Source organism: Tachyglossus aculeatus, chromosome 17 (assembly GCF_015852505.1).
Source record: "Tachyglossus aculeatus isolate mTacAcu1 chromosome 17, mTacAcu1.pri, whole genome shotgun sequence".
NCBI classification, from domain to species: domain Eukaryota; kingdom Metazoa; phylum Chordata; class Mammalia; order Monotremata; family Tachyglossidae; genus Tachyglossus; species Tachyglossus aculeatus.
Genome location: NC_052082.1, coordinates 31539400 through 31561464, shown reverse-complemented (window position 1 = coordinate 31561464; position 22065 = coordinate 31539400).

Sequence of the window (22065 nt, the reverse complement as noted above, 5' to 3'; positions counted from 1 at the left end):
GCCTGCCTGGTTCTTCCAAGCAGGATCTGATCTGTAGGCAGATTTGCTTGCTGAATGATTGCCATGCTCTGATTGGTGGAAAATCTGCCTGCTGAGTTATCTCCCATGCAATACCCTCTGGTTTTGAGTGTGGGACAGTGGGTATGACTGGCACATAGCACTTATCTTATCTTGTTCTAATGGCAGCAGAAACTCTGTCTCCCAGACCTCCAGACTACTGGGATGGGATTGCCGGAGTTTTGGTGGAAGGGAGAGAGGTGTTTTTCTCCCATTACAAATCTAACAAAGTTTCAATATATTTTGAAATTTGATAATGAACTGCAAACACAATTTGGCTGGGTATATTCTGCTCATGAAGACTATATATATGAAATAATGATAATGATGGTATTTGTTAAGTGTTTTCTATGTGCCAAGCACTGTTCTAAGCGCTGGGGTAGACACAACATAATCAGGTTGTCCCACATGGGGCTCACAGTCTTCATCCCCATTTTAAAGATGAGGTAACTGAAGCACAGAGAAGTTAAGTGACTTGCCCAAAATCACACAGCTGATAAGTGTTGGAGCTGGAATTAGAACCCATGACCTCTGACTCCCAAGCCTGGGCTCTTTCCACTAAGCCATGCTGCTTCTCATAAAACTATACATATATATACATTTCCTGAAGCCCTTTTCCCTGCCACCCCACGAATCTCCATGAAAAAGCCAGGCAGGATATTGATCCACACTGCCTCCATCTCACACCCCATCCTGTCTTTGTTATCAATGCCCAAATTGAGGCTTAGTAAACTGGAAAAAGGGAATCATCATTTTGTGAAATCACCTCTAAAATGGTCATCCTTTGGGAAATTTACTAGAGATGAGGACCTCTGTTAATAAAAGTTGGATTAACTTCATGATACTAGCTGAAGCCACATAACTGATGAGCTTCTTGAGAGAATATTTAGTGCAAAGGAAACCCAGAATGAACCTTGCAGCAGTGCAAGCGCTTAGTACAGTGCAAGCGCTTAGTACAGTGCTCTGCACATAGTAAGCGCTCAATAAATACGATTGATGATGATGATATCCATATTTAAGTGATGAGAGACAGAAGATAAGCCAGAGAATAAAATAATGAGCAGCCAGAAAGATAGAAGTACCAATGGAGTAGTATGTGAGGAAAACCAGGATCTGTTTGCATTCAAAGAAGGGCTGGTCATCATGGTCAAAAGTGGCTGGGAGGTCAAAGAGGATTGGAACAAAATATCGTTGTGATGGTCACTTCAATTAGCCCTGAAACTCAGAATGGGGAAGGGGACTCAACCAATCGATCAATTATTTGAGCATTTACTGTGTGTAGAGCACTATACTAAGTACTTGGCCGAGTACAATAGAACAGAGAAGGAGCTTAAGAGTCAGAAGGTCATGGATTCTAATCCCAGCTCGGCCACATGTCCTTGGTCAAGTCCCTTGACTTCTCTGTGCCTCAGTTACCTCATCTGTAAAATTGAGATTAAGATTGTGAGCCTTATCTGGGACATGAACTGTGACCAACCTGATTAACTTGTATCTACTCCAGCACTTAGTACACTGCCTGACACATAGCAATTGCTTAACAAGCACCTTAAAACAAAAGTACTGATAGACACATTCCTTGCCCACGGTGAGCTTATGATACATAGAGTCATTGTATCTCGAGACACTTCCCACTGCAAAAGAAAAACAGATAAAATGATAATGGTGATTGCTTCAATTATAAGCTCCTTTAATTTTCTCATTACAGGTAAAAAGACACCTATGTAATTGTGAAATGACCCTTACCTTTTGAGACAGTGTATTTTCTAATTGCCACTTTAACTTTTTCACTTGGGACTGGTTCAGTAATGGCTTTATTTTTTTTTATTTTAAAAGGTTTTCTCCTTCTCTTATAAAACAAATTACTTTACAAACAGGTTCTTTACCTCTTTTACTACATCATTAATTATGTAAGTGTTTCAAAAAAAATGTGATCTTTCCAACGAAAGGCTCACCGAGGCCTGAATTCCATCTTTTAAATGTGAAAACAGTTTTAGTTTGAAGGAAAATCATTTGTTTCATAGTGGCCTTATTGTGACTGGGCAATTGAAAACATAATAATATATGCACATTATTGTATTAAGCACCATACATTTTCTTCATCTTGAGACTTTGGCTGGGTATAAGCTAAACCAAGAACATGAAATAAAGTAAAGATGATTTTCTGAATTACACTTTAAGGAGTCAAACTGTGGACTATTATTTGTCAGACTTCAGAAACCAAGCACTCTACCCACAGATGTTCAGGCTAGACTTTAGACACTATACACAGAAACATTGTGTTTGTCCCAAGTCTAACAAAATTCAGACAAGCTGATGTGAAATAAGGCCAAAATAAGGAAAAATACACAGGCAATAGATCTAAAATAAATGGAATACATGTGTGCTCCTCCTTTCTAATATATAGCTAATTTTAACTCTTCCTTCTACTATGGAAGTTTGAATTCTCCTACACAATGAGTGTCAGGTAGAAGGCATGGTAACCAGGATAAGTGGACTGGTGATTAGTAAATGTGGGTGAGATTAATGACAATGTAATGAGCTCATCAAGAATGAAACGTTCTTTGAATCTATCCATTCTAATGTATCTGTATGACCCTTAATGATTGTGCTTAGGATGTATGATCTTATTTTTCTGCTAGTGGATAATGAGATGATAGAAAAGGAAAAGGACGGTCTGGTTTTCAATTGTCCTGGGACCAAAAATAATGAATATTTGCAAATATGTAAAGGTTTTTTTTTTGTATGAGCTGGAGAGGTATATTGGCTAATTGAGTCCGACCTTGAACGGACATTTGTTTGACAAACAATCATTCTGTTAAGTGAAAATAAAACAGTGAAAATAAAAGAATGCTTATATTCTTTTTAGCCAATTGCCATCATCAGTGGTATTTAATTGTAAGGTTCAATGTTCCCTAGTTAACTGCTGATATGATACAATATATTGTATTTCTTCCTATATTAATAACAGCTATATATATATGCCACTTCAAAGATGTAATAATCATACTCTGACTCACACTGCAAATCTAACTACTAGAGAATAAAGGGTTATGCAACTCTCCCCTTACCTGGAATCTTACTTTCTGCAGTCCAGGCAGAATTTTTCAGTACCTTTTTACATACACCTTAATATCAAACCGTGAAGAAGAATAACCCTGATTATTAAAGAACAAGCTATCCACTTGCTATGCAATCAGTTCGATAGCATTAAAGTTCCGTGATGTATCTTGGAATATAAAAGGTCAGAAATTCTGCATGAGCCTAAGGATCTCCTGATTTTAAAAAGGCCATATAAGGCATAGGAGAACAGAAAAAGTAGTCATTCTCTTCCAAAGAACCAGACTAACTGTGGAAGACTCACAAGAGTGACACAGGTTCCCTGAATGTACACTCCTGACTGATGCTTCCTGTCTTTCCTCTTTCACCTTCCTGCCAAATATCAATTAATAATGATAATAATAGTAACTGTGGTACTTGTTAAGCACTTACTAGGTGCCAAGCACTGTACCATTAATATCTATCTTGGTGGATCAAAACTACCATTAGGTCACAGTCCACATCCTGTAAGGGAATCTTGTATGGGATTCAAGGAGCACATCATTCTTCAGGAGCTCATTACATTTTCATTGATCTCACCTATATTTACCAATCCACCGTCCGGTTACCATACCTTCTACCTGAGGCTCATTGCGTAGGGGAACGTAAAATTCCATAGTACTTTCATTCATTCATATTTATTGAGCACTTACTGTGTGCAGAGCGCTGCACTAAGCTCTTGGGAAGTACAAGTTGGCAACGTAAAGAGACGGTCCCTACCCAACAGCGGGCTCACAGTCTAGAAGGGGGAGGAAGGGTTAAAATTAGCACTATATTAGAAAGGAGGAGCACAAACATATTCCATTTATTTTAGATCAATTGCCTGACTACTTCTCCTAATGATACTGGAGAGGGAATCTCCACTGTAGAGATGAGGAAATTAACATTCAGCAAAGTTAAGTATTTTGTCCAAGGTCACACAGCTGGGTTTAGAACGTAGGTCTCCTGACTTCCAGTCTTATGGTCTTTCCATGAGGCCACATGTTGCTCAATAACTCACTATCCCAACTATCCCATGCATGCCTCTCCAACAGCCCTGGCATATCTAAACTTTGGCTCTCTCTCATGCTTATTTTTGTTAATGGCATTTGTTAAGGACTTACAATGTGCAGGCACTGTATTAAGTGTTGGGGTAGATACAAGCTAATCAGGTCCATAGGCCATGTCGTGCATGGGGCTCATGGTGTCTTAATCCACATTTTACAGATGAGGTAACTGAGGCACAAGGAAAAGATGTGACTTGTCCAAGGTCACACAGCTGACGTGTGGCAGAGCCAGGATTAGAACCCAGGCCCTTTGGACTCCAGGCCCATGCTCCATCCACTAGGTCATGTTGCTTCTCTGCCTTTTTCACATTCTATTCTGCTCTCTGCTATCTTCACACTCCCCTCTCACTCTCCTTTGGTTCCATCCTAACCACTCAAGTTTTCCCCATATTAAAAAAGCCTTCCCCACCTTATCTCACCTTCCAGCTAATTCCTTGCCTCATTCATTCATTCATTTATTCATTCATTCAATCATACTTTTTGAGCGCGTACTGTGTGCAGAGCACTGTACTAAGCGCTTGGGAAGTACAAGTTGGCAACGTATAGAGCCGGTCCCTACCCAACAATGGGCTCACAGTCTAGAAGGGGGAGACAGACAACAAAACAAAACAAGTAGACAGGTGTAAAAATCGTCAGAACAAATAGAATTAAATACATATGAACATCATTAACAAAATAAATAGAATAGTAAATATGTACAAGTTAAATAAATAGAGTAATAAATCTGTACAAACATACATACAGGTGCTCTGGGGAGGGGAAGGAGGTAGGGCAGAGGGGTGGGAAGGAGGAGAGGAAAAAAGGGGTTCAGTCTGGGAAGGCCTCCTGGAGGAGGTGAGCTCTCAGTAGGGCTTTGAAGGGAGGAAGAGAGCTAGCTTGGCAGATGTGCGGAGGGAGGACATTTCAGGCCAGGGGGAGGATGTGGGCTGGGGGCCGATGGCAGGGCAGGCGAGAATGAGGCACAGTGTGGAGGTTAGTGGCAGAGGAGTGGAGGGTGCAGGCTGGGCTGTAGAGGGAGAGAAGGGAGGTGAGGTAAGAGGGGGCGAGGTCATGGACAGCCTTGAAGCCAAGAGTGAGGAGTTTTTGCTTGAGGCACAGGTTGACTGGTAGCCACTGGAGATTTTTGTGGAGGGGAGTAACATGCCCAGAGCATTTCTGCACAAAGATGTTCCGGGCAGCAGCGTGAAGTATAGACTGAAGTGGGGAGAGACAGGAGGATGGGAAATCGTTCAAATGCCTCAAGTGGATTAGATACATTTGATGAATCCATCTGCTCTCCACCAACCCTTTTCTTAACCATCTGCAATCCATTTTTGCCCACTTCCCTTTACTGAGACCTTGCTTACCTAGATCTTCAGGGATTCTTTTTGGTTTTACGCTGGACTAATTAACCTTAATCTTTAAACTGTCTTGACACTAGTGACATTTTCTTTCTCCTAGACCTTCTGCCTGACCTTTGTTTTTCTGAAATGGTTTTCTTTTGGCTTTCTTCTTCTCTAAGCACTCTTGATCATTGTATCTTTGCAGGCACTTTCTCACTTCTCCCTCTAACAGTGGATTTCCCACGAGGCTCAGTCCTGGATTCTTTATTCTTCTTTCTCTCCATGTAGTATGTTTGTGATTCCGTCCTGCTATGAGACTTCAACGATCACAAATGTCAAGATAGCTGCCAATTCTATTCAACATCAATGGTATTTATTGAGTGCTTACTGTGTGCAGAGTACTGTACTAAGCACTTGGGAGAGAACAATACAAAAAACTTGGTAGGTACATTCTCTGCCCACGTGGAATTTACAGTCCAGATAGACACTAGTATAAGTAAATAAATCATGGATATTCATTTATTCATTCAATCAATCGTATTTATTGAGCACTTACTGTGTGTAGAGCACTGTACTAAGCTCTTGGGAAGTACAGATCGGCAACATATAGCGACGGTCCCTACCCAACAATGGGAGTACTGTGGAACTGAGGGAGGAGTGAATAAAGGTTACAAATCCAAGTTCAAGGGAGATGTAGAAAGGAGTGGAAGATAATTAATTGAGGGCTTGCTTAGAGGGCTGTTGATAAGGCTTTTAAAGGGGGGAGAGTGATCATCTATCAGATATGAAGGTGGAGGGAGTTCTAAGCCAGAGGGCAAGGGCAAGGGGTTTGCAGCAAAATAAATGACATCAAGATTCAGTGAGTATGCTGGCATTAGAGCAGTAAAGTGTGCAGAGTGGGTTGCAGCCAGAAATCAGGGTGGTTAGGAGGTAGGGGTAGACAAGGTGATTGAGTGCTTTAAAACCAATGGTAAGTATTTTCAGTTTGATGAAGAGGTGGACAGGTAACCATTGGAGGATTTTTAGGAGTAGGAAATTATCAATGGCTTGTAGAAAAATGATCTGGACAGGTGAGTGCAGTATGGATAGAGAGACAGGAGGCAGGAGGTCAGCAAGGAGATAGGATACATGCTTGGAGCAATGTGGATGAAGAGAAAAGTGCAGATTTTAATGATGTTGTGAAGGTAAGGCCAACAGTATTTGGTGACAGATTGAATATGTAGATTGAATGAGACAGTTGAGGATAATGCCAAGGTTACAGGTTTGAGAGACAGAAAGTATGGTGGTGCTGTCTACAGTGATGGGAATGTCATGGGGTGGACACAATTAGGATGGAAAGGTGAGTTCTGTTCTGGACAAGTTAAGTTTGAGGTGTAGGCCGAATATCCAAGTATTAGAAGTGTATGTATTCATTCATCAATCATATTTATTGAGCACTTACTGTGTGCAGAGCACAAGTTAGCCAAGCTAACTTGTTAGCCGCCAAGCTAGCTCTCTTCCTCCCTTCAAGGCCCTGCTGAGAGCTCACCTCCTCCAGGAGGCCTTCCCAGACTGAGCCCCTTCTTTCCTCTCCCCCTCGTCCCCCTCTCCATCCCCCCGTCTTACCTCCTTCCCTTCCCCACAGCACCTGTATATATGTATATATGGTTGTACATATTTATTACTCTATTTATTTATTTATTTATTTATTTTACTTGTACGTTTCTATCCTACTTATTTTATTTTGTTGGTATGTTTGGTTCTGTTCTCTGTCTCCCCCTTTTAGACTGTGAGCCCACTGTTGGGTAGGGACTGTCTCTATGTGATGCCAATTTGTACTTCCCAAGCGCTTAGTACAGTGCTCTGCACATAGTAAGCGCTCAATAAATACGATTGATTGATTGATTGTACTAAGCGCTCTGACAATCAATGCTGAGTAACTGCATAAAACCACTTCTTCCAACATTATATTGCCTTCTCAAGGTTCCTGCTCTCAAAAAATTTACAATTAAAGGTGTTGAACTCTAACTTTCCATCTTCCTGTAAATCCCTGTTTTACGCCTATTTGACCAATGGAATACCAATTTTCAGCTTCAGTCACATTGGACAGACTCACTTAACAGTTCTCACAGTGAATTCTGTGCCCAAATGCCTTCTCAAGTATGTCATACCTCTTCATATGCAAACCCTGGGAGATGTAGATATGGAAGGCAAAAATATGACCCAGCCTAGACCTCCCCCTGTCACTCCAAGTCAGGTGCAGATCTAATTATGACCACCCTGATACAGCAAAGCTCTAACAGGGGCAGGGCTGGGGGTTTACTAGCTGAAGTGTTGGCTGTCTCAGAGCCAGGAAGAAGCTGTTGCAGGGGGAAGGGACTGTATTTCTAGCCTTCAATCTCTACCAGATACAGCATGTGGCAACTTGCATGTCCACCGCTGAGCAAGACAATACCAACACTCCATTTTCTTGCTAAGAAATCACTTTTCACACTCTCTTCTCAAATTGCTCCTCATTTTTTCAAATGGTATTAGCTAAATGCTGCCAATATGCTGGACACTGTATTAAGTGCTGGGGTAAATACAAGCTAATCTGGTTGGATACAGTTCCTGTCCCAGGTGGAACTCACAGTCTTAATCCCCATTTTACAGATAAGGTAACTGAGGCTTAGAGAGGTTAAGTGACTCACCCAAGGTCACATAGCAGACAAGTGGCAGAGCAAGGATTACAACACAGGTTTAATCCAGCTTCTACTACAGATTCCCACTTTCATAAACTAACTTAATTTTTGATATCAGGGGGACTGTACATGTCTAGATTTTAATGAGTGAATATTTCATAAGCCATTAGCATGGAAAACAAAAACTACCAATGAAGCAAGCTTACCTGAGAAATCAGAAGTCAATAGTGAAACTGGAAATGGTTGCATTTTAAAACAGTTTAAAGCTTGGATCTTTGGGAAAAAGTAAAGTATAACACTACAATCAAGTTCGGACCATCCAACTATAAAATCAACATTATCCTTGGTATTAAACATTTGAGAAGTTCCAAATGGAAACTTCCTCTGATTTTAGCGAAGTGGATGAATAATTTGTTGTCAGAACGAGGTGGTGAGAAAAAGCATCATCAGCCAATCTGCCCAGGAACCAGTTGCTCCTGCGGCTATCACTTATTTCTTTCTTTACAATTATGTTATTCTTTTTTTCCATTTGAGACATGGGGTTTAAAATAGGAAACATAATGCTTAGATTGCATACCACTGCTTCCAGCAGCACCCCAGGAACATTTACAGAGAAAGGAAGAGAGGCTTTTTCCTGAACTTTCATTCATTGTATCTTGACATTCTGATTCATTGCCAGTACAAATATGAACCCAGCGTTGTGCAGAACCCTAGCACAATTAGAACTCAGATTTCCGACTACCAGTCCCATGCTCTTTCCCCTAGGCCAGGCTTCTTCTCAATGTAGTGCATGTTCACTTATTCAAACTCTAAAGACAGCAAGTGTGACACAAATGAAATCAGGGCTTAAACTGGGGTAGAAAAATCAGAGATTCTTCATCTTTTTTGTCAGAATTTATAGAGAATTGCTACCTGTGGGTGAAGTCAGTCCCACCTTTTACACAAATTTTGATTTAGTTTTTTGTTTCTTTGAAAGTCATTTTTTTCCCCAGATCTTTACAGCCCCAAATAATCCTCAACAACAGAAAAACAGTACTGCATATATTACTAAACAGAAGAGAAAGCATAAATATCGTCCACTAAACTGTAAAATTCTTGTGGGCAGGGATCAGGTGTGTCAAATTATTTGTGTTCTCAGTAAGAGCTCAGTAAATACCATGAATTGATTTGGAGCTTTTTTTGAGACACATATTCCTCATGCTTACTCAGAGAGTATACTGTATATCCAACTTTCAAAATACTCAGGTACTTGGTAGATGGCATCTCCTGAACTGAAGTCCTAGCTACATGCCTGCTCTGCTGGGTGACCTTGGACAAATCAATTAACTTCTCTGTGCCTTAATAGTAATAATAATTATTATTATAGTATGGTTAAGCACTTACTATTTTCCAGGAACTATATTAAGCGCTGACGCGGATTCAAGAAATTGCGTTGGACACTGTCCCTGTCCTGCATGGGGTTCACAGTCTTAATTCCCATTTTACAGATGAGGTAGCTGAGGCATAAAGTGTAGTGACTCAGCCAAGGTCACACAGCTGACTCCCAGCCCCGTGCTGTAGCCACTACTCTATGCTGCTTCTCTTAGACCTCCAGCTTTTTCTCTGGACCATTTTCCTACTACAATCCCTTGACATTCTCCCTTGCTTACTCCTTCCAGCCTTCAAATTCTACTCTCCACCCCTCACTGTTTCACACTGGGCTCTGGACCCAACTTGACCAGTCTCAGGCTATTACAGCCATCCTGAAATCCCTACCCATCTTTACTGATTCAGAGAAATGGTTCCTAATCATTTGCATGACTTCTTTTTTTGTGATCCTTCAGTAGATGGACAGTCAATGACTTCTGATGATATTTTCAGGTTATTCAGTTGAATTTCACATAGAACTAGAAAGAGCACAACTGTATTGGATAGTTTAATCAGGATTAGTCCTAGTACATAGCCCTGCTTCACTCCATTTATAATAGTCTGACAAGGTCTTTCAGAGTCTTAGGATGCAGTGGGGCCTACTGGAACAAGTAGTCCCCTTTATGCCAAATTCTTATTGTGTGATTTTGGGCAGGTCACTTCGCTTCTCCCCCTAGACTGTAAACTCATTATATGCAAGGACCATGTCTGCTAATTCTGTTGTACTGTTCTCTCCCAAGCACTTAGTACAGTTCTCTGCACATAGTAAGTGTACAATAAATACTATTGATTGATTGATGAGACCAGCTAAATTAATCCTGCATATGATCATGGAATAGCTAGACTTTTCAGGATAGCCAAACTTTTTCAAAAGCTGCCAAAGCCCAGGTCTACTGATGGATTAAGTGTTTTTTGTTTAACATTATGGTCCATGAATTGAGTTATTGATGTTCTGTGCAAGTCTTCTGTACCTGTCATGCATGAATTATCTCATTTTCTATGCCTTATCAGGTTGTAAATCTGGTATAGTATATGCCTGGCAATGTTGTTCAGTCCTCCACCCAAGAGGATCTTGCAAGAATCATGCCAGCAGTAGAGGACTGTGAGATCCCATGAAAGTTTTCGCAGTCAGCTTTCTCACATTTCTCCTGAAGATGGAGATGATGGTGGCATCGTTGAAATCCTGTTGCTTTTACTCAGTGTTCCATATGTTATGGAAAAGTTTCTGAAATTGTTACATTGAGAGGAAAGATATCACAAAGTTTCGGTTGGTTAGGCAATACCAGTGCTTTTGCTAGCAGAGGTCTACCTTGCATTCATTCATTCACTTATTCAATGGTATTTACTGAGCACTTACTATGTGCACAGCACTGTACTAAGAGCTTGGAAGTACAATTTGGCAACAAACAGAGACAATCCCTGCCCAACAACAGGCTCACAGTATAGAATCTACCCCAATGCTTAGTAAAAATAAGTATTTTACTAATATTATTAAGTAGTTCTTCTTTAACCATTCTTTCATTCCAGATGGCTTCCTTGCTTTTAAATTAACAATCAGGATATTTTTCACAAGCTTTACTTATATCTCTTGTTTTTATCATGTTTCTTTTGTTAAAGAGAAAACTAGCTATAACAAATACAACACTATGTAAGTTAAGTCAAGTGTATCTACATTGCACTTTCCAAAGTATGTTTTTCATCATCACATCTGGGCACTCTGCAGAAAGGAAACATAATTAAACAAGAATTGGGCCCAGTGGGCTAGAAAAAAGAAACCAATCTGCCCAAAAATATAATTCAAAAAAATTTAAGAATGAGTGATAAAGGCAAAACTGCATAAAATAAAGTAATGTGAAGTCAGGACCTTGAAGTGTGTATATTACAGCCTTTCATTTTCAAAAGTGATGCTACTGATTGTTGATTAGTCCTAGTTGTGTGTGCAAATCTCCCTGAAAACACTGATGGGGGATCACATATTTTTCTGCATTGCTTCACTAATGAATTTGTTCCACATTGGTCCTGCTTCTGTTATGGACTCTGATTCCCTGCATCCTCATCTTCACAAAGACTTTGGTCTGGGAGGGAAAATTTCTCCCGATTTCTGCCCTAGAGAAGCAGCGTGACTTAGTGGAAAGAGCATGCACCTGGCAGACAGAGGACTTGGGTTCTAATCCTGGCTCTGCCACTTGTCTGCTGTGTGGCTTTGGGTAAGTCAATTAACTTCTCTGTGCCTAAGATACCTCATCTGTAAAATGGTGATGAAGACTTTAAGCCCTAACTTGTATCTACCCCAGCACTTAGTGCAGTGCCTAGCATATAGTAAGTACATAACAAATACAAATCAATCCAGGCTGACTTTCTATGGCAGTGTCCTCCCTGCAGTCAACTAGTATATTGCAATGTTTGAGGCTGTTCTTCACCACATCTTCAAAATATGGTTTTCTTCCCTCTGGACTTGTTTATGCCTCCTGTGAGTTGCCCAGCAGTAGCTTCTTTGGCATTATGCTGTCATCCATTTTATTCTTGAATCTCACCCAGTAGAACTGTGTTTCTGTGACCGTTGTTTTAATATCGAGTCAACTGCATTCTTGTAACTAGGTTTCTGATAATGCTATGCTGCCATTTCATATCAAGCATGGTTTATAGATTATGCTAATGGAACTGCTCCAGGAGCAGTGTCTATGTGTCTATTAGAGCCAAGTGATCAGAGGCAGAATTTTTTTAAAAAAGATTCCCTTAGCATACTCAGCAGCAGCATGAAAAGCACAGAATATAAACACATGTCTTGCCCATAGTCCATTAGTCCCTATAATCTGGCTCTGATTGACTCAGGCTCCTGGCAATAAACATCATATTTTTAAGGGGCCATGTAGCACTTGTGTAACTGCTTCAAAGTCCCAGTGATGTCTTAACTTTATTGTCTTCACTTATATGATCATTGCTATTCTACAATTTCTACTTCAAACATCAATCCTGATTGTTTGGATGCCACTTTAAAATATTTTGCTTGTACCAATTGCTCAAGGTAAGAGCATAAATTCAGCACTTGACCACTGTTTTGACCTTAGGTGGATTCATAAGGTCTTTTGATTATTTAGGAGGTTGAATGTGGTGGATTTATTTACTGCAAAGAAGTAGAACTGCTATTTAGCTTTCCAGTCCCATGGAGTTCAATCACTTTTGCCATGTTTCAGTATCCCTGGCCACCTTTACATTAAAGTCTCCCAGTATTGGGAATCTGTTGGCTTATGGAACCTATCCTGATCCTAATCAGATTTTGTTCCTCTTTTCTGTTATTTGCTTTTTACTCTTAGTAATGTTCTAAATATGGTAGTATAATTAGTAATAGAAGAGGAAATGGGATGATTTTTTTATAATGGCATTTATTAAGCGCTTACTATGTGCAAAGCACTGTTCCAAGTGCTGGGGAGGTTCCAAGGTGATCAGGTTGTCCCACGGGGGGCTCACAGTCTTAATCCCCATTTTACAGATGAGGTAACTAAGGCCCAGAGAAGTGAAGTGACTTGCCCAAAGTCACACATCTGACAATTGGTGGAGCCGGGATTTGAACCTGTGACCTCTGACTCCAAAGCCCGTGCTCTTTCCACTGAGCCACACTGCTGCCCACAAAAGTAATGATTTCAAACGTCATGTTGAGGGATGGGGGAGGGAGGTGTTTCCATCAATCAGCAAATAATATTTATTGAGCCCCTACTCTGTACTAAGTGCTTGGGAGAGTACAATAAAAAGACACATTAACACATTCCCAGAGCACAATGAGCTTAAGAGTCTAAAGGGGAAAACAGACATTAATATGAATAAATCAATATGCTTGGAAGTGTTGTGGGGCTGAGGAGGGGTGAAGAAAGGATGTGAACCTAAGCAAGGGCTACACAGAAGGGAGTAGGAGAATAAGAAGTGAGGGCCTAATTGGGGAAATCGGTGGAAAAATTAAAGGAGGGATGGGAAGAGGTTGTCTCTATTAACTTTATTGTACTGTACTTTTCCATTCGGTTAGTATAATGAACTCTGAACAAAGTAAGCACTCAACAAATAGCAGTAGTTGGTTTCCTGGAGCAGGGGAAGTCAGGGGAAGAGAAGGGTTATGGTTACCTGTATATATGTATATATGTTTGTACATATTTATTACTCTATTTATTTTACTTGTACATATCTATTTTATTTATTTTATTTTGTTAATATGTTTTGTTTTGTTCCCTGTCTCCCCCTTCTAGACTGTGAGCCCACTGTTGGGTAGGGACTGTCTCTATATGTTGCCAACTTGTACTTTCCAAGCACTTAGTACAGTGCTCTGCACACAGTAAGTGCTCAATAAATACGATTGATTGACTGATTGATTGATTGATTACCGGATTCCTAGGTCTATTTCCCATAGAGAGTTAACATGACTCTTCACTGAAAGTGAAGACAACTGATTACCTTATTATTGAGACTTTTAACCCTGTAAACTATTCTGTTTGAAGGGCCTTTATAGTAAAAAACTTGAGGATCAGAACTCAATTTGTGAAGTATAAATCCAACCATTCTTTTCAGTCCAAATGCAAATCGTAACAACATGCTAAATGGGAAAACTCCTCCCGCCAACATTTTTCTTGTTAAACCCAAGGAGATTTTGGTAAATCCGCCCTCATTTATTAATGATTAAATACAATTTAGGTTATTATGCAATACCATCTGCTGGTAAAGACTTGCCTGCACTTCGATTTGGGGAAATATTTTTCTCCTGTTTCACTGAAAATAAATCTTGTCTTAAACTAGAAGTGAGAATACTTGTAGGAATAAACAGACTTCTGAAGATCTTATTCCTAAGAGGTAATGCTATCAATTACAAAATATTCAACATAATCAATTGTGGCTTGGTGGAGACAGCCCAGGCCTGGGAGTAAGAAGGACCTGGGTCCTAATACTGGCTCCACCACATGTCTGCTGTGTGACCTTGGGCAAATCACTCAACTTCTCTGTGCTTCAGTTCCCTCATCTGGAAAATGGAGATTTAGAGGGACTGTGTCCAACCTGATTAACCTGTATCTACCTCAGTGCTTAGGACAGTGCCTGGCACATAGTAGGCCCTTAACAAATGATCATAAAAAAATCATTTAGTCGATCAACAGCAATTACTGCTGAGTACTTACTCTGGATGGAGAACTGTATGGAGAGTTTTGGAGAGTACAACAAAGGTAGAAGCAATTTTTGCCCTCTAGGAGCTCAACAATCTAGTTGGGGAGATGGATACAGAAATAAATTACAAGTAAAGAAGTAATAGAGTTTAAAGATATGAACATAAGTGTTACAGGAGTGTGGAAACTGAAGATGAGGAGAAGTACCCAAATTCTTAAATGATTTAGAAATCTTAAAGTGGAAGTAGCCCTGGTTGGGGTGGTGGTATTGGGGGAGGCAGAGGGTTGTAAGAAAATGTGGTAGGAGATTAGGAGAATAAACTCATGAGAAGAAGGACTTAATCAGGACCTTCTAATGTAGATGTATTCCAGAATAACTTCTAAGATGGGGAGAGTAAAGATCTGAGGGATGTGAAGGGAGAGATAGTTCAAGGCAGAAGGAAGGTCATGAGCATGAGTTAGGTGATGAAAGAGACAAGAACAAGGTAACAGGGAGTAGGGGAGTAGTGCTTACCATGTGTGGAACACTGTACTATGTGTTTGAGAGAATACAATGTCCCAGAATTGGTAGACATGTTCCCTGCCCACAGTGGGCTTACAAACTAGAGGAAACATTTACGATTGAAAATGTACAGATTTTATAAAATGTCAGGGTTGTTTCTTGCAAAAACATGGGTTAAGGGAAACTTGCCCTGTAAAATTCAAGAGGTGTGCAAATGTCATTTCTTTTGACACCATACCATCTGGAATCCAAATAGGTTTATGCTCTTTGGTCATTCCCTAATTCCTTATCAATTAATCAATCATGTTTATTGAGCACTTCCTGTGTGCAGAGCACTGTACTAAGCACTTGGGAGAGTACAATACAGCAATATTCTAGTTAAAACTTGTGAAAATGCATAATCTGGGAGATTTTTTCTAAATAAAAATGTGCATCATTGGAAAAAAAGAGTTGTTAGAGGCTGAAAGCTGGTTATAAAGGGTTAAGCTTAATTAATGAATATACTTATGAAACAGAGATCTTGGTGAATGAGATTTAAAGGAAGTTTATTAGCAGTAGGACACAGTGATAATTTAAAATGGATACCACACCAGTATTATATGGGAAGGAAAATCAGCAAGAAAATTCTCAGGAATTCATGGGGAAGGCTAAGCAAAATTAATTTCCTTCCCTAGATAAAAGAACACAGATGATTTAATGAAGATCAAATGTAAAGCTTAAGGGGAATGAACTCTCTTGGACATAGTCAAAATATGATAATGGAAGAGATGGGAAAATCAAGTTTTTTATTTGCTGCAGCTAAGCATGTGACCAGGAAAGCAAACTCCCCAAACAGATGCTTGGTGAAATTATAGTAGGAAGTATTAGTTTGGAGAAAACAGGATCTTTTAGCTCAGATAAAGGTTAAAAAGTTATGTCTAATTCTAAAATCATGCTGTGAGCTGATCGAGGAAAAGTGAAGATCAACTTGGCAGGGAAACCTTTTGAGGCAGACAGCTTGAGTTTCATCGGCGAGGATAAATTCAGTGTTTCTGCATAAGAACATGCCCAAATTTCAATCTGAGAGCCCAGGTGATGAATGAGAATGACCAATGGTTGGGATGATACTTTGCACGCTTATTGATTTGATAGTGAAACATCGATCTGAACACTATGTGTTCAGTTTGATTTAGTGGGAAAAGAAATAAGGATTGTATGGGAAAAGAAAATACCCTTTTTACTTTTGGCTAAAATAAACCTGATAATTATTAGGGTTCATTTGGACCAAAGGGTTTGTGTGTGGGCAGGGGTGTGGGTGTGGTGGGTTCACATTTTGCTTGGTGATATATTTTGTTGATTATTCTTTACTGCAGGATGAGCAAGTGAAAAATTAAAGCAGGTCAGTGATATTAATACATGGGGTTATGGTTATTCATATGGTTATTTAATTTGTATTGGCACCTTAGATATTTTGACATATTCTCTGTAAAATGATTAGCAGTTTAATATATTATTTTTAACCAGAAAAAAAAGAAATAGGTGATTAGGCCTATCTAAAGGAATAAAGGGCAAAGGATAAGCTGGAGGGAGAGACTGAAAAGTGACCAGAGAGGTAGGAGGAAGAAAAGGAAATGAATGTTTCAGGAAAAAGAAAAGGTTAGGTAGCGTTTCCAGGAAAATATGGTGGTTCATAGAGTCAAAGCAAGGAGAGTAAGAGAGGAGACTAAGTACAGAGTACAGTCCGTAAAATTTAGCAAGGTTATGATTAAATATATGAATTGAAAGAAAGAGGTGAAGATTAATGCTAATCCTGCTGATTGTAAAGTCAGAGAGGATAGTGATGCCAGTTGTGATAGGAGTTGGATGGCCGATTGGATTTGGGAGGGAAAATGAGGAATTCACATTCCCCAATTCCCCATTGTTTTCTTCTTTTATTTTCCTTTCATTATTTCCTCAGAAGTCACATTGGAATGTGCATTATAGCCTGTGAGTGATGGGAAAATCAGTTAACCTGTTTTCAGCATTAATATTATTTAACTAGGTAGCGAATTTCCCATTTCATTTTCAGAACAAGAATTTTGAAGATTTAGAGGATTTCATTTATCATGATTTAATTGTCAGCCATTAACTTAAAATGAGCACATAAGGGAACCTTTCAATTTAAAATATATTTTCCTTTCAAACCCCTCAGTGATACATCAAATATAGTCATTTTCTTCATAGGACTGAGGAAATAACCTTGCCTCATTCAAGGAAAAAGTGAACTGATTAAAAGAACAAGATATTATACTCATGTTCTTCAGAAAGCAATTCAGGGTGTTCCATTCCGGCAAGTCCTTCTCCAATTTTGTATAAGGATTCTGAAGGTTTCATCGTGAAATACCTTCTTCCTTCATCCCACTGAATACATCCCAACACCTCAAGTATCTTGAACCCAATAGCCACCTTCAGTGCTTAAACCCATTCTCATTGTTTACTTATCTATGCAATGCTACCTAGTTAATATCCTTGTTCTTCCTCCTACCTATACCACCTATATTCCCTATTAGAGTAAGTCTTTTGAGCCCAGGAACCACTTGTTTTGTCTTGGGCAGGTATTTAATCCACATTTTACAGTTAAGGAAACTGACAAAAGAAAAGTTAAGTGACTTGCCCGAGGTCCCACAGCAGACAAGACAGTGTTAGAAACAGAGTCAATCAGAGATATTCATATAGTACTCACTGTGTGCAGAGCACCGTACCAAGCAATTAGGAAAGTATGATACCTCTGTTGATAGACGTGAATGCTGCCCAAAAGGAGCTTAGTGTCTACAGAGGGAGACAGACATTACAGAGGATTTAGGGATATGGGAAATAGTAGAGTAAATTGGTTCCCTGACTCCAAGGCTTTTTCCACACTAGACCAAGGTGCTTCTCCTTTTTCTGTGAAGTTTTTACCGGTTATAACCTCATAACCTCAGTCTTTAATTTCTATCCATAGTCCTTTACTAATGCTGACAAGCAGTTTACAGTCATCGGCATACCTTCTTGTTTAGGTGCCTTTACATCTCTGTCATCAGCTCCTATACACCATATAAAGGACTTTTATTCTATCTAAAATTCAATATTAAGAAGTGTTTCACAGGCTTCAGAAGAATAATCTACCCCCTTGCAATTGCACTGTTGCATCTGTAAGCAAGGATGCATAGAGCAGATTGAACAGTATAAATCTATTACGCAGTCCTAGGCTACTACATTTGTACAGAAAGTATTATACAAGGCTTTTCCAATTTTATCATGGCTAGCCACACTATCACAGAGTAACCTATATGCAGGATCAAAGATAACATTTAAGGTACATGGGAGAAAGAATGCACTCTTGGTTATATGTAAGGCTATTTGTGCATTACAAAATTTACTTTCAGACTTTAGAATCCATCTTCTCCCTTGGCTACAGTGAATGGAACACTCACCTCTATTAGCAGTCTTACCCACAGTAGCCTACCAATCAATACACACACACTCAATACTACTACTACTACTACTACTAATAATGGCATTTATTTTAGCACTTACTTTGTGCAAAGCACTGCTCTAAGCACTGGAGAGTTTACAAGGTGATCATGTTGTCCCACAGGGGGCTCACAGTCTTAATCCCCATTTTCCAGATGAGGTAACAGAGCTAACAGAGAAGTGAAGTGACTTGCCTAAAGTCACACAGCTGACAAGTGTTGGAGTCAGGATTTGAACCCATGACCTCTGACTCCAAAGCCCGTACTCTTTCCACTGAGCCATGCTGCTTCTCCACACACACACACACACACACACACACACAGAGTCACAGAACTACCATAGCTGAACCAATGATCTCACACTCCATTCAACTCCATCAAACCATAGGCTTCCCATCTTCCCAGTTCTACTAAAATGTCACCAGTCCAAAAGGTTTCCCTTACTATTTCCCATCTTTCTGCTTATGCTGTCTCCATCAGTCACTTTAGGAAGGATGCAAATAGATGCTTGTTAGTTCTTTTATTCATTATTCAAGTTTTTTTTAAATTATTATATCTTTTACTTATTGTAGATTTGGTGATTTGTATAGGCCTGTCACCCCCATCAGGTTGCAAGCTCTTTGAGGGTACGATCTGTGTCTTTTGGTTCCGGTTTATGTGTTCCTTAGTGTCTAATTCAGTGTTCTTTACACTGTAAGGACTTTATTATGATTGTGCATGTTGAGGGGAAAGAGAAAAGCAGCCTTAACAATGAGCCCATAATAATAATAGCAGTATTAATAATGATAGTTAAGCAATTACTGTGTTCCCAATACTGTACTAAGAACTGGGGTAGACCTTGATGAAAAGAAAGACTCCTGGAACAAAAGCAAAACCTATTTGGGATTTTGGCAACAAATCTTTCATTTGAAAGGGAGTCATTTAATTGGAAAAAGCAACTAGCTGTCAATTATTCAATCAATCAATTATATTTATTGAGTGCTAGGTGCAGAACACTTGTACTAAGCACTTGGAAACAGCCAATAAATTTGGTAGACCTGATCCCTGACCACAAGGAGCTTACAGTCTCCACAAAACCTAGGGAAGGGTAGAAGCCTCTTTTTTCATTGTCATGCCTATATGTGGACCTTGGACTCTGGGATAAGAATAGCCTGAAACTCTTCCCTAACCACAGCACTCTACTGATTTCTGTTTTTGTCTATTCAATTGTCTTTGTCTGTTATGTTGTTTAATGTTTATTCAATTTCATTGCTTATTATTTATCTGCCTCGGTTCCTCTCTATGTTTATATTCTTAAATTGGCAGCCCCCTGAAGGTCTAGGATAGTGTTTAATTCCTACCTATCTATTCTTTCCCACCACTTAGCATAATGTTCTTCACATAGTAAGCACATAATAAATGTTAGTTCAACTACTAGCACTACTCCTACTAATTACTGTTAAACCCTACACAAAACAACAATTAAAAATGAATAACACTAATGAAAGGAAAAGTGAATAATGAAATTAATGAAGAATGAATGAAATAATAATTTCAAGTGAAAAATACTGACATCTCTGTCATTATTTTATCATTATGGTATTTGTTAAGCTATTACTATATGCCAAACATTGTTTCTAAGTGTTGGGGTAATTAACAAGTTAATCAGGTCGGGCACACTTTCGGTCCCACTGGGGGCTCGCAGTCTAAGTAGGAGGGAAAACAGGCTTTGAATTCTCATTTTACAGATTAGGAAACTATTGCACAGATACGTTTAGTGACTTGCCTGGAGTTCCACAGCAGACAAGGGGTAAAAACCTAGGTCTTTTGATTTCCAGGCGACAGAACTTTCCATTAGCTGATGCTGCTCCTCACTTAATTTCTTAGTTATTCCAGAAAACAGATCCTTCACTGATCTTAAACTTTCAAGAGATGCTTGCAAATGTAATATATTATTCATTCCTTTTCAAATTAAAGATTTATTTTCTTATAAATATATGTTGAAATATTAAAATATTCAAAGAGGACTCAACATATGTATTATTTCCCTTATATTTTCAGCTGAAACCTACTAGCATGCATCTTAAATCCACTATTTAATTTAGATAATCTGTCTTTTAACAGATATGCCAGGGTAGTAATAATAATAATGATAATGATTAATAACAATAGCAGTATTAATAATGATAGCTAAGCAATTACTGTGTTCCCAATTCTGTACTAAGCACTGGGGTAGACCTTGATGAAAAGAAAGACTCCTGGAACAAAAGCAAAACCTATTTGGGATTTTGGCAACAAATCTTCCATTTGAAAGGGAGTCATTTAATTGGAAAAAACAACTAGCTGTCAGGAATCTCGTGGGAGGAGTGAAGAGTGTGAGCAGCAGAAGTAGGAGATGAGGAAAGGCAATAAGTTTGATATAGAGAGCTGGCAGAGAGCTTTAGAAAGTATGGTAAAGAATCATTCCTTGATGAGAAGAGGTTTTTGAAAAGAGTGAGGATGTGTCCTAAAGTGCACCTCAGTAGGATGATCTGAGAAGGACATTTGGGCTGAAATGGAGAGAGGCTAGAGGCAGAAAAACTAGTGAGGAAGTAAATACAATAATCAAATAATGAGGATGGTGTGAACCAAGATAGGCTTTGAAACAGTGGAAAGAGAGGGATGGATCCGCAGAATGTTTTTGAGGAAACATAAACAGGTTTTAGCAGTACATTGGATAGTAAAGAAGAGTAAGGGCTTGAGGCTATATTTAATTATTGTAACATTTGTTAAGTTCTTGCACTGTCTTAAGCATTACAGTACCTACAATAAAAGCAGGTCAAACATGGTTCTTCCCTACTCCCCTTCTAGACTGCAAGCTCTTTGTGGGCAGGGAATGTGTCTGTTATATTGTACTCTCCCAAGCACTTATTTCAGTGCTCTCCACACAATAAGTGCTCAATAAATATGATTGACTGACTAATGGATTTGTGTAACACCTGCACAGAAATGAAGTCATAAGAGTGAGTGTTCCCCCCAGGAGAATGACTGTAGAGGAAGAAGAGTAAAAGACCCATGGCCAGATGCCCATGGTAAGGGAATATAGGGAAGGAAAGGATCCAGCAAAACAAACAAGGACCAGCAGTCAGCAAGGTAGGAGAACCTTGGTAGGAAAATATCAAGTCAGCCAAAGGGAGATCTGATTGCATTTGAATAAGGGATGATCTGCATGTTCCACTGATGTATAGAGAGGTTGAGCAGGATTAAAACCGAGAACAAATTATTGATATTTTATTTTGTTAATGATGTTTGGTAGGTAACTACAGAAAAGTTACAAGCTGCCTTCAAACAACTTCTTTATTAAGTTAGGAGGCTTGAAAAATAATATTAAGTTAAAACCTAAAACGTA